The sequence below is a fragment of the Mobula hypostoma genome, chromosome 10 (genome assembly GCF_963921235.1).
Source record: "Mobula hypostoma chromosome 10, sMobHyp1.1, whole genome shotgun sequence".
NCBI classification, from domain to species: domain Eukaryota; kingdom Metazoa; phylum Chordata; class Chondrichthyes; order Myliobatiformes; family Myliobatidae; genus Mobula; species Mobula hypostoma.
Window position 1 is genome coordinate 18,863,562 of NC_086106.1, and position 14,455 is coordinate 18,878,016.

Consider the following 14,455-nt stretch of genomic DNA (forward strand, 5'->3'; position numbering starts at 1 on the left):
ATCAAACATTCCTCATATGATCAGCCTTTCAATCCTGGAATCATTTTTGTGAGCCACCTTTGGTCCCTCTCCAATGTCAGAACATCCTTTCTTAGAAAAAGGGCCCAAAACTATTCCTAGTGCTCAAAGTGAGGCCTCACCAGTGCTTGAGAACATCTCAATATTATATCCTTGCTTTTATCTTCAAGTCTTCTTGAAATGAATGCTGACATCGCATTTGCCTTCCTCACCACCAACTTAACCTGCAAATTAACCTTTCGGGAATCCTGCATGGGGACTCCTGAGATCCTTTGGACCTCAGATTTTTGAATTTTCTTTCCATTTAGAAAATACTTTTTGCTTTTACTTATTCTACTAAAGTTCATGACCGTACACTTCCCGACACTGTATTCCATCTGCCACTTCTTTGCCCATTCTCCGAATCTGTTTAAGTCCTTCTGTAGCCTCTCTGCTTCCTCAACTCTATCTATCCCTCCATCTATCTTCATATCGTCTGCAAAGTTGACAACAAAGTCATCGATTCTGTCATCCAAATCACTGACAAATAACAGAAAAAGCAGTCCCAACACTGACCCCTGTGGAACACCACTAGTCACCAGCAACCAACCAGAAAAGGCTCCCTTTTCTCCCATTCTTTGCCTCCTGCCAATCAGCCAATGCTCTTTTCATGCTGGTATCTTTCCTGTAATGCCATGGGCTCTTAAGCAGCCTCATATGTGGCACCTTCTCAAAGGTCTTCAATTCTGCTTTGTCTATCCTGCTTATTATTTTTTCAAAGAATTCCAACAGATTTGTCAGGCAAGACTGTCCTTTCAGGAAACCATGCTGGCTTCGGCCTATTTTGTCATGTGCCTCCAAGTACCCCAAAACCCCATCTTTAAAATCTTCCCAACCACTGAGGTCAAGTTAATTGGATGATAATTTCCTTTTGTCTGCCTCTCTCCCTTCTTGAAGAATGGCGTGACAATTACAATTATCCAGTCCTTCAGAACCATGCCAGAATCTCGTGATTACTGAAAGATCATTACTAATGCCTTCATATTCTCTTCAGCCACCTCTTTCAGAACCCTGGAGTGTAGACTATCTGATCCAAGTGACTTATCTACCTTCAGACCTTTCAGTTTCCAAAGCACCTTCTCCCTGTGAATAACAACTTCACTCACTTCTTCTCCCTGACACTCTTGAGTTTCCATCATGCTGCTAGTGTCTTACCCAGTGAAGTCTGATGCAAAGTACTTATTCAGTTCATCCACCATTTCCTTGTCCCCCAGTACTACCTCTCCAGCATCATTTTCCAGCACTCCAATATCTCCTCTCACCTCTCTTTTACACTTTACATATCCGAAGAATCTTTTGGTATCCTCTTTAATATTATATAGCTTACATCTTTTTATTTCTAACTTTTTTAGTTGTCTTCTGTTGATTTTTAAAAGCTTCCCAATCCTTTAACTTCCCACTAATTTTTGCTCTATTATATGCCTGTCGTTTGGCTTTTATGTTGGCTTTGACTTCTCTTATCTGTCATGGTTGCGACATCCTGGATTTTGAATACTTCTTCTTCGGGATGTATCTATCTTGTGGTTTCTGAATTGCTCCCAGAAGCTCCAGCCATTGCTGCTCTGCTGTTGTCCCTGCCAGTGTCCCCTTCCAATCAATTTTGGCCAGCTCCTTTCTCATGCCTCTATAATTCCCTTTATTCCACTGTAATACTGATACATCTGACTCCAGCTACTCCTTCTCAATTTGCAGAGTGAATTCTATCATATTATGATCACTGGACCCTCAGGGTTTCTTTACCTTAAGCTCTCTAATCAATTCCAGTTCATTGCATAACACCCAGTCCAGAATAGCTAATCCCCTGATGTGCTCGACAATGACTTGCTTTAAAAAGCCATCTTGTAGGCATTCTACAAATTTCCACTCTTGAGATCCAGTACCAACTTGTTACTCCCAATCTGCCTGCATATTGAGATTCCCCCATGACTATTGTAACATTGCCCTTTTGACATGCATTTTCTTTCTCCTGTTGTAGTTAGTAGACCACATCGTTGCTACTGTTTATCGGGTCATTTTTTATCCTTGCAACTCCTTAACTCTACCCACAATGATTCTACACCTTCTGATCGTATGTCATCTCCTTCTGTTGATTCGATTTCATTTTTTTACCAACATAGCCAACCCACCCCTCTTCCTACCTGCCTGTCCTTTTGATACAATGGATACCCTTGGATGTTAAGCTCCCAACTGTAATCTTCAGCCATGATTCAGTGATGCCACAACATCATGCATTTCAATCTGTAGCTGTGCCACAAGTTCATCTACATTATTCCATATACTGTGTGCACTGAAATGTTACACCTTCACTTTTGTATTCATCACCCTTTTCTATTTTGTCCTCCTTTTACATTGCAATTCATCCCACTGACTGCAATTTTGCCCTATCATCATCCCCTGCTTGCTGGTAGTCTCACTACACACTGTTTCTGTTAGTAAACCAATGACTTGATCCTCCGCCCTATCACTCCATTTCCCATGCCCTTCCCAAATTAGTTTAAACCCTCCTGACCAGCTCTAGCAAACCTGCCCACAAAGATATTTGTCCCCCTCAGGTTCAGGTGTTATCCATCTCTTTTGTACAGGTCACACCTTCCCCAGAGGTGATCGCAGTGATCCAGAAATCTGACCCCCTGCCCCCTACACCAGTTCCTCAGCCATGCAATCATCTGCCAGATCATACTCTTCTTACCCTTACCCTGCTGTTCTCTCAATACAACTCTTGCTTGATTTCCTTGTTTAAATTCAGGATTATTGCCCCAAATACCCTTTCACATTCTGCCACCTTCTGCAAGTTTGCACCTTAACAGGTGGGGGACCAGCATTCTGGCAGGCAGGTTTGCCATTGCTACACGGGTGTATTTAAACTAAGTAGTGGAGGGAAGGAGAGGAAATATAAGGATGGAGTTAAAGGGAAAGAGAGAATAAGGAAAGTTAAGAAAGACAACAGAATTAACGGGGCAGGAAGCTCAGGAAGTGATCGGAGAGTATGGCCAAGTGCAACAGGAATCGATGTGAAAGGTGAGGGGAGTAATGGATTAAAAGTATTATATATGAATGCATGAAGTATAAGAAATAAAGTGGATGAGCTTCAGGCACAGTTGGAAATCGGCAAGTATGATGTTGTAGGAATAACAGAGACACGGCTGCAAGAGGACCAGGGCTGGGAAATGAATATTCGAGGTATACGTCCTATCGAAAGGACAGACAGGTGGGCAGAGCGGGTGGGGTGTCTCTGTTGGTGAGGAATGAAATTCAATCCCTTGCGAGGGGCAACATAGAATCAGGAGATGTAGAGTCAGTATGGGTAGAGCTGAGAAATTGTAAGGGCAAAAAGACCCTGATGGGAGTTATCTACAGACCCCCAAACAGTAGCCTGTATTTAGGGTGCAAGTTGAATCAAGAGTTAAAATTGGCATGTCACAAAGATAATGCTATGGTTGTTATGGGGGATTTCAACATGCAGGTAGACTGGGAAAATCGGGTTGGTACTGGACCCCTAGAAAGGGAGCTTGTGGAGTGCCTCCGAGATGGATTCTTAGAGCAGCTTGTACTGGAGCCTACCAGAGAGAAGGCAATTCTGGATTTAGTGTTGTGTAATGAGCCAGATTTGATAAGGGAACTCGAAGAAAAGGAGCCATTAGGAAGTAGTGACCGTAATATGAAAAGTTTTAGTCTACAATTTGAGAGGGAGAAGCAAAAATCGGAAGTGTCAGTATTACAGTTGAACAAAGAGGTCTATGGAGCCATGAGGGAGGAGCTGGCCAAAATTGACTGGAAAGATACCCTAGCAGGGATGAGAGTGGAACAACAATGGCAGGTATCTCTGGGAATAAAACAGAAGGTGCAGGATCAGTTCATTCCAAAGAGGAAGAAAGATTCTAAGGGGAGTAAGGGGCGACCGTGGCTGACAAGGGAAGTCAAGGACAGTATAAAAATAAAAGAGAAGAAGTATAACATAGCAAAGATGAGTGGGAAGCCGGAGGGTTGGGAAACTTTTAAAGAGCAACAGAAGTTAACTAAAAAGGCAATACGAGGAGAAAAGATGAGATACGAAGGTAAGCTAGCCAGGAATATAAAGGAGGATAGTAAAAGCTTCTTCAGGTATGTGAAGAGGAAAAAATTAGTTAAGACCAAAGTTGGACCCTTGAAGACAGAAACGGGTGAATTTATTATGGGGAATAAGGAAATGGCAAACAAGTTGAACAGGTACATTGGATCTGTCTTCACCAGGGAAGACACCAACAATCTCCCAGATGTAATAGTAGCTGGAGGACCCAGGGTAACAGAGGAACTGAAGGGGATTCACATTAGGCAGAAAATGATTTTGGATAGACTGATGGGACTGAAACCATAGAAACCAAAGAAACTACAGCACAGAAACAGGCCTTTTGGCCCTTCTTGGCTGTGCTGAACCATTTTCTGCCTAGTTCCACTGACCTGCACACGGACCATATCCCTCCAAACACCTCCCATCCATGTATCTGTCCAATTTATTCTTAAATGTTAAAAAAGAACCCGCATTTACCACCTCGTCTGGCAGCTCATTCCATACTCCCACCACTCTCTGTGTGAAGAAGCCCCCCCTAATGTTCCCTCTAAACTTTTCCCCCCTCACCCTTAACCCATGTCCTCTGGTTTTTTTCTCCCCTTGCCTCAGTGGAAAAAGCCTGCTTGCATTCACTCTATCTATACCCATCATAATTTTATATACCTCTTATCAAATCTCCCCTCATTCTTCTACGCTCCAGGGAATAAAGTCCTAACCTATTCAACCTTTCTCTGTAACTGAGTTTCTCAAGTCCCGGCAACATCCTTGTAAACCTTCTCTGCACTCTTTCAACCTTATTTATATCCTTCCTGTAATTTGGTGACGAAAACTGAACACAGTACTCCAGATTCGGCCTCACCAATGCCTTATACAACCTCATCATAACATTCCAGCTCTTATACTCAATACTTTGATTAATAAAGGCCAATGTATCAAAAGCTCTCTTTACGACCCTATCTACCTGTGACGCCACTTTTAGGGAATTTTGTATCTGTATTCCCAGATCCCTCTGTTCCACTGCACTCCTCAGTGCCTTACCATTAACCCTGTATGTTCTACGTTGGTTTGTCCTTCCAACATGCAATACCTCACACTTGTCAGTATTAAACTCCATCTGCCATTTTTCAGCCCATTTTTCCAGCTGGTCCAAGTCCCTCTGCAGGCTCTGAAAACCTTCCTCACTGTCTACTACACCTCCAATCTTTGTATCATCAGCAAACTTGCTGATCCAATTTACCACATTATCATCCAGATCATTGATATAGGCTAATAAATTCCCAGATCCTGATGGTCTGCATCTTAGGGTACTTAAGGAGGTGGCTCTAGAAATCGTGGACGCATTGGTAATCATTTTCCAATGTTCTATAGATTCAGGATCAGTTCCTGCAGATTGGAGAGTAGCTTCTGTATTTTTCCCAGAAGTACCTGCCATTGTTGTTCCACTGTCATCGCTGCTGGGGTATCTTTCCAGTCAACTTTTGCCAGCTTCTCCATCATGTGTCCATAGTCCCCTTTGTTCAACTGTAATACTGACACTTCCGATCTTCCCTTCTCCCTCTCAAATTGTAGATTAAAACTTATCATATTATGGTCACTACCTCCTAATGGCTCCTTTACCTCGAGTTCCCTTATCAAATCTGGCTCATTACACAACACTAAATCCAGAATTGCCTTCTCCCTGGTAGACTCTAATACAAGCTGCTCTAAGAATCCATCTCTGAGGCATTCCACAAACACCCTTTCCTGGGGTCCAGTACCAACCTGATTTTCTCAGTCTACCTGCATGTTAAAATCCCCCATAACAACCATAGAATTACCTTTGTGACATGCCAATTTTAACTCTTGATTTAGCTTGCACCCTATGTCCAGGCTACTGTCTGGGGGCCTGTAGATAACTCCCATCAGGGTCTTTTTGCCCTTACAGTTTCTCAGTTCTATCCATACTGACTGTATGTCTCCTGATTCTATGTCCCCCTCGCAAGTGACTGAATTTCATTCCTCACCAACAGAGCCACCCCACCCCCTCTGCCAACCTGTCTGTCCTTTTAATAAGATGTATAACCCTGAATATTCATTTCCCAGCCCTGGTCCTTTTGCAGCCACGTCTCTGTTATTCCCATAACATCATACTTGCCAATTTCCAACTGAGCCTCAAGCTCATCCATTTTATTTCTTATACTCCGTGCATTCATATACAAACGTATAGTACTTTTAATCCATTTAAAGTAATACTTTTACTCCCCTCACCTATCACATCAATTCCTATTGCACTTGCCCATACTCTCCGATCCCTTCCTGATCTTTCTGCCCCTTTAGTTCTGTTGAAAGTTGAAGGTGAAAGTTTGTGTTTCATGGGATGTCTCTGTTAGTCAATTAGTTACCTTGACAATGGTGACGAAGGTGCTGTAGAGGAAACTCATGATGAACAGAACGGCAAAGGCAACAACTGTAAGCACATTGTCATCTCCATCCACGTGTCCCTGATCTTCCTTCCCCTCCTCTCCTGTCAAGTCTGTGCAGATTTCTGAAAAAAATGAGAAAGTGAGGCGGTTAGTTTCTTGTTGATGTTTCCTGAAGATCAACAATATCCCAATCACGTGAAGACAACAGGAGGACAGAAACACAGGAGACCTGAGCCAGTTCACTATTCAATGATATTATAGTTAGTCTATGACTGACTGCATTGACCTGACTTTTCCCCAGATCCATTAATCCTGGGATTGTCAAAACCATTCAATCTCATGTTTAAAATGACCTTCAGACCTGACACTGTAGCAGACTGTTCCAAACTTCCATGAACCTCTTCAAGTTGAGTGTCTGTATTTCTTTGCAGTAATGTCTTGTTTTGCACTGTCTTTTTTCCCTCTTCATTGTCTTGTATGATTTATGTAAAATTAGGATTTAGTGTGTTGTCTGAAGCTACATGCCGGTGATGCTGCAAGCAAATTTCTGATTTTACCTGCACGTCAAGGTACTTGTGCACATGACAATAAACACGACTTAACTTGATGATTAGAGTCATGTTTCTTTACAGCATATCATGTGTAACTTGGGAGCCCCTGGGCAGAAATAAATGAACTAGATTCTCCAAATCGACTATGTTCACTCCGCCAAAAATATTGACCAGATCTTCCCTTAGCGTTCTTCATTACAGATGCTACACTCTCATTTAACATCATCCCATCTTGTAATTTGCACTGGGGAGTGCACGTATGTTCAGCACCCCCTCCAAACAGTATGCCCTTTCCTGGATGTGGTCGCAAGCCCTTGAATTGGTTCTTGCCAATTCATTTCGATTATTATCTCTGTAGTTAAAACCTTACAGACTGCTGATAGATTTGCCAGCCTTGTGTGAGCGGCAAAGTTGTCACGTGGGTATCTGCCCAATATCAGCGCCGACTGCCTGTCTTTTGATCACTGCTGGAGATGGATTCTGTGAGCGGCCTATTGCTGTGTGTCTCGCTGTGACAGGCGGGTCGGCCTCTCTGCCTCGTGTGGTGTCCCTCTCCTCTCTTTCGATGAATGTCGGTGATATCGGAGATGGTATTGTGGTTCAATATTTATGGATTGGACGATTGTGTTTATGGACTGTGAACATTTTCAGGTTTATGGTTTTTATATTCTGTATTTTTAAACGCCCGTTCCTTTTCGGTTTTGTTGTGCGAGGGGAGAGTGTTTGGGAGTTGGTGTTCTGTTAGTTTTTTGTGCGGGGAGGGGTTGCTTTTTGGTGGTCGATGTTTCTGTTCCGTTTTGTGTGGGGGAGGGTGTTTTTGGGGGGGTTGATGATCGGGTGCTGTTTTTTATACAGGAGGTGGGTTTGCTGTCTCTTTGAATGACTTTCATATTCTTTCTTTGTTTTCATGGCTATCTGGAGAATCAAATTTCAGAGTTGTATATGGATATATGCTTTGATAATAAATGAATCTTTGAACCCTTGATCTAGTGAATCACTTTGGCACTGAACACATTGCTGTAGGTCACAGGGGGTCACTGCCTACATATCGTCCCTTCTTTCTGTAACTCTCTACTTTCAAAATTAGTTCACCAAATGTTATCACAAAGTTGATAAAATACCTTTCTCTGTCAATTAACTTTGTATATATGAAATTGTGGACCAATCTGGAATGTTCTATTATTTGCACAGTGGAAACTATAATGCACATATACATATATATATAATATATACGCACAAACGCATACACATATACCTCCCTGCTCACTGCAAAAATGGAGACACCTCCTTCTCCCTTATTAGGAAGAGAGAGAACCTATGGTATGTCGAATGCTGGGTGAAATGCCAAGTCTTTGGGGTAACTGCAAGCCTGTGTCTTTGCTATTGCTTTACTCATGCTTGAGTGCTTGGTGGCGGGTGCCAATGTGCTTTTTTTGCTGGTGGGGGGAGGGGGGATTGTTGCTTGCTGCCGCTTATGTGTGGGAGGGGAGAGCTGGAGGGACTTTGGAGTTCTAACATTTGACTGTTGTTCATTCGTTGGGGCACTCCTCTGTTTTTGTGAATGGTTGCAAAGAAAAAGCATTTCAGGATGTATATTGTATACATTTCTCTGACATTAAGTTTGACATTTGAACCTTTGATATCTACTTGAATGTCTGTCTGTCCATACAATGAAGGACAGAACCAACCAGGCAACACTTCCCACCACTCATGTTTAAGTCACACACATGTATCCCAAAACATACCGGCACAGAATACTGGCAGCCGAAAGCTTTCCATACCTTCTTTATTGGAATTTTGATTACACAAACACAGGCTGACATGTAACCTGTCAAGTAGTCTACACAAGTTTCCAACAGAATCAGACCTGACACAAGGAAGTTTTAACAAGAACTGCAGGATCTCAGAAATGTTAGTAACTTATTTCTAATTTATGCCTGCTTTGCTGCCGCTGCTACTGTGCGATCGAGAATCTCCGGAGGGGAAGGCCCCAGATCCTCAGCTTTGCCTGTTGCCGGGGCCGGGGTTGAAGCGCTTGGCAGAGATGGTGCTCGGTGCTCGGTGTCGGAGGGCTGGTCGGAGGCTCGAAATTTTCGGACGGACTCAAGAGTCGGCTGTGGTCGGGTGCTTCCAGGGTGCTGCATCGGCAAGTTTGCGGCGCTGGAAGTTCATGGCAGGGAGAGTTTTTCTTCCTTCTACCATTTGCGTGAGATGGGACTTTCGAGAGACTTTGAGACTTTTTTTTACTGTGCCCATAGTCTGTTCTTTATCAAACTACGGTATTGCTTTGCACTGTTGTAACTATATGTTATAATTATGTGGTTTTTGTCAGTTTTTTCAGTCTTGGTTTGTCTTGTGTTTCTGTGATATCATACTGGAGGAACATTGTATCATTTCTTAATGCATGCATTACTAAATGACAATAAAAGAGGACTGCGTGTCCTCATAATCTAATCTAATTTTTGTATTTAATCCTGAAATATATATTTCCATTTTGAGCTAATGAGAAAGGACTTGCAGGTAATCTTGCTTGTTTCAGTGACGTAAACCACACTGTTGTTGGATCAACCATCAATTGAAGGTTGACAATTGGAGTTGTTGGCCACTCTGTCCATGGGAATCTCTGCTGCAGAGAACCCAGTGACACAACTTCTTTCCATCTCACCTGGTGGAGAAGGGTAACTTTAGAGGGTTCCTACTGGGAATGGACTTTTTTATTCAGATGATGTTTACCTGGAATATTCTGCTCTTACACCATCCAGCCCAATCTTTACACCACTAGTATTCTCTCCACATGTAAAAGGCAAAAGATTTTTTTACTTTTCGAAAGGAAACAGAAAATGTAGAAAGTGTTCAGCATGCTAGAGAACACTTGTGAACAGAGAAAGGGATAACATTGAGTAGCATCACAAGTGTACTCTGTACCATTGCTTCAGCACTAGTTCTGTGCCTGGCTGAGTACTGTGCCTCTCTCTGGTTTACTGGAACTCAACAACTGTCTGGTGTCCAGTTACATTCCACAATGCCTGCTCCAGTGGAACTCAGTTCCTCCAGTTCTGCTGACAGATAGACTTGCTTCATGTTTCTGAGACGCTGGTGTGTAAACATTGACCCTGCAGTCATTATTTCATCATTCCCTCACTGACAAGGCCGGCATTCCTTGCTCTGCTCCAGCAGGTCCGTCAGAGAGCAATGAAGAGTTTGATGTGGGACTGATGGATACGGGTAAACAGGGTAGGAAGGCCAGTGTCCTTCACCAAAGAACATCAGTGAAATAGTTTGTAGTCTAAAACTGGCTTGAATCATTGAATGAACTCTGATTCTTTCCCACTCTCTGCCTCTGCATTATTAATCCACTCACACAACTACAACAATGCCAGACTTGCCGTTACCTATTGACCTTGCTTGTCCCTGGGTTGTGACTGTGGCAGAGGATGTCAACAGTGGAGTGAATCTCAGAATCATACCTTGAATGTTTTTCACATCCTGCCTGACACTGGTGTTGGAGGGGGGATGAGACACTGTGCATCTGAAAACTGAGCCTTCCTTCCACTCCTCTGTGCTCACGGTCAGGACGTAGCTGGCAATGAAAGTCCCCGCCTGTTCCAGAGCAGTTGGTCTCACACTGATGTTGGAGGAGATCAGAAAGTCCCCTTTCTCCCAGGTGATGGTTATTTGGTCCGGGTAGAATCCAGAGGCAACACACTCGAGGGTGACTGTGTTCCCACTCTTGGTCTCTCCCTCTGGCGGTGGCAGCAGTCTGACTTTGGGACTTTTTGTCTCCAGTGGAACTGATAGGCAAACAATGGAAATGTCAAACATTTTTACTGAGGTGACCAACGTTGTCCATTTTAATCGCTGACCTCTTGCCCACCTTTGTTACTTTTTGTCCGTGCTGATACTGGTGAGGTTGCAGAAGGTTGTTGGGCAGAGCAAGTGTACTCCACCCCACTGGTCCACTCCTCCACACTGGTCTGGAGTTGGCTGATCACTGTGTCTTGGGTTCCTTCCTCTCTCAGTTTTTTTGGTCACATTTGCTTTGATTTTCTCCCTCCTGTTCACCTTCCAGTGGATTTGGACCTGGCTCAGATCAGCACCCATAATCATACACACCAGAGTAGCGGTCTGGTTGATCCACATCTCTTCAATGGAGGGATTTTGGATAAAGACACACAACTCTAGATTAGAAACAGAAAACTTACAAACTGGACAATATCTATTGTCAGCTGGCTTGACAACTTCAGCTCAGATTTATCCTGAAGCTCAATTTGTGCAGAATTGTACAACGGAATGAAATCAGGTTTGTTTACAGAGTGGGTTGCTCATCTCTGTTTACAACCTTTGACTGAGAAAACAAAATCAAACATCAAGGAGCTTATTTCCTCGGGACCAAGTCGGGTCACAGCAGGGACTGCAGGACAGTCCCCCAGCTACGTCACATTTAACTGCTGTAAAGCCAATAAAATACACTATTTGAGCTGCAAATTGTGAGAGGAGATGCAGTTTCTGATCAAAGGCAACTTTTCCTGAAATCTTCCTGTCTCAGGAAGGGAATTTGTGGGAAGACACACCAGTCTTCATTGAGGGATCAGCAGTGGAAAGGCTGAGCAGTTTCCAGTTCCTGGGTGTTAATATCTCTGAAAATCTATCCTGAGTCAACATATTGATGCAATAACAAAGAAGGCATGACAGTGGCTGCATTTCATTTGGAGATTGAGTACGTTGGTATGTCGGTAAAGACTCTCTCAGATTTCTACAGGTGTACCATGGAGAACATTCTGTTTCACAATCGGAAAAAAGCTGCAGGAGGTTGTAAACTCAGCCAGCTCCATCATGGGCACCAACCACCCCAGGGTTGATGACACCTTCAACAGGCGATGCCTCAGGAAGGAGGTGTTGTGTATTTGCAACCTATCTTAGTATTAATTAGACAGTGCATATATCACCACTCGATGCTTTATGCTCTTGACCTGTCTTTATTTCTCATTCTCGCTTCCATGCTCCCTCAGTCATGTGTTGTTCTGTCCTAGACTGATGACCAAACTTGACAAGTGTCAAAACTACATTAACTGACCTTACCATTTCAATACATGACATTGCTCCTTTCCTGAGAAATGAACTGCAGTGTTTTAGTACACATTCAACTCACAGATTTAATTATTTCAATTCAGCAGTATTCTCTGATATGCATGACTATAACCAACACATTTTCTGTTTCAACCTAATGATAACTCTGGAACTGAAAACCTCATTTTTAACTTACAACTGTTTACGTTGTTTCAAACTCACAACTTAAAGCTCTACTTCAATCCAAAATCGTTAAACTTCAGTGGTTGTTTCCTAACCCTTTGAGGTTTCTCTTTGCTTTCAATGTTTTGTAATGACTTTTGCTCACGGTGAAGCTACACTTGTCCATAACTGTCCATCATTTTGTCCTCCTGTCTCGGTACCTCATTGTGAAATCCTTGAATTTTCTTCTTTTTGCCAAGAGTCTGTCTTGTGTTGAACTTTTTTACGTATTCTGTTCCTTGCATACTGCACTCCAATGGGAGATTCAACTACCTTTTGAGTTCCTGTTTTCCTCATCACCCTGTGATGTGTGCTGTTGAACGGTGTGCTGAATTTCTCCACTTTTTCTTGCTGGATAAGCACAGTGTCCCCAACTTTTACAGTAGACTCCTGTGCTCCTCTGTGGTCGTCTGCATACAGCTTGTACTTTCCCTTCCGTTCTGCATCCTGATCTCCAACTTCCAGTTCTGCTGTCTGTACCTCCTTGATGTCTGGTAACCCATCTCTGCAGCATTCTACTAGTCACAGGTCTCCAGTCAGAGAGGTAACCATCTACAACCAGTCTCTGGCTTCTCTCACAAAGCCAAAGTCTAATCCAATTTACTACCTTATCTTCAATGCTGAGCAGCTGATCTTTCCTGACCATCCTCCTATGGGGTGCAGATGTAGATGTAGATACACCCTATCCTTGTTATATGCGGGGGTTACGTTCCTCGCAGTCGATGCGTAATATGAATAATTATTTAAATGGAGAAAATAGGGATGCGTTCCAGAGGGCTTCCTAAATATGTTTTATCTGTAATTTGTTCACATCTTCATACTAATACAACACAAAAGCAGTACCACAAGGCAACATTTGTATTATATTTCATCAGTTTAAGGTAATATTCAGTGTAATAAGTCATAGAAAGTTAACATCCTAGGGTGTACAGTACTCACTAACAGTGGCAGGTGTGTTCGCTCCAGGAGATGAGTGGTTGTTGTGGTGTCGGGCAGCTTTACATAGATAAGGTGGATGGCTGCGGTCGTCAGGATCATATCAAGCACTGCAAGGGGTGAAGGAAGACTCACAGAACTCTTAGAACTGCTGGCAGCAGGAGATGACACCGATTTGAAGAAAGTGGTGAGGGCTGTTTTTCAGCTTAAATTTGCTTGTAGGGAAGAAGGGTTCATGGCCGGGAATGGCTGAAATGCTGACTCTGTTCTAAACTTGGGTCCATGTCCATTGCCATTTGTGCCAAGTGTTCCGACTTCCACCATTCCCTCACTGTTGGTAAAGTCCCGGGATTTTCAAAATCATCTGTAGCTTGCAGCATCTGAGAGATAGTTCGCTGTAACAGAAAAACACCTTGAATGTGGATCACACCTTGGTCGAGTGGTTGAATCAACGATGTTGTGTTAGGCGGCAGGAAATGCACTGTTATGTTAGGATGAATGTTGTTCAAATGTTTAGGATGGGCTGGCGCATTGTCAAGCAACAAAAGAACTTTCAAGGCAAGATTCTGTTCCTGGTAGTAGCGTCCCAGAGCTGTGTTACCTTCAGCTGATGCCGTGTTGTTTATAATTTCCAACTTTTTTCCAAGTGTTAAAGCGGTTCTCTGCCGTGTGGCTGATGGCCCAGGACATGACATCGGACGCTTTGGAAGCATAGTTAAATATTTCAAGTACAAAATCACTGCACCATAGATAAAAGAAACAAAAGTTTAAGAGCACAAGATCACGCATCCACACCTTGCCAAAACCAATGCGAGAGTGGCAGGAGTGAGGTTGTGAAGCACGTGGACCTGACTTGTATTGGCGGGAAAGCGGTGCTTCTCATCCCAACAGTGAGACTGTGAGATGTGCGCACGTGTCTTGTATTGGCGGGAAGGCAGTGCTCCTTGCACAACTGTGAGCTTTGGACGCATATAACGAGACGTTGGTAGAAACAGGTTCCTCGCATAACTGTGAATCCGCATTGTCTGAAGACGCATATAACGAGGATAGGGTGTACATACAGTCCATGTAGATAACATCTACTATCTTCCCTTCATCAAATTTCCTGGTAACTTCCTCAAAAAACTCTATAAGATTGGTGTGACATGACCTACCAAGCACAAAGCCATGTT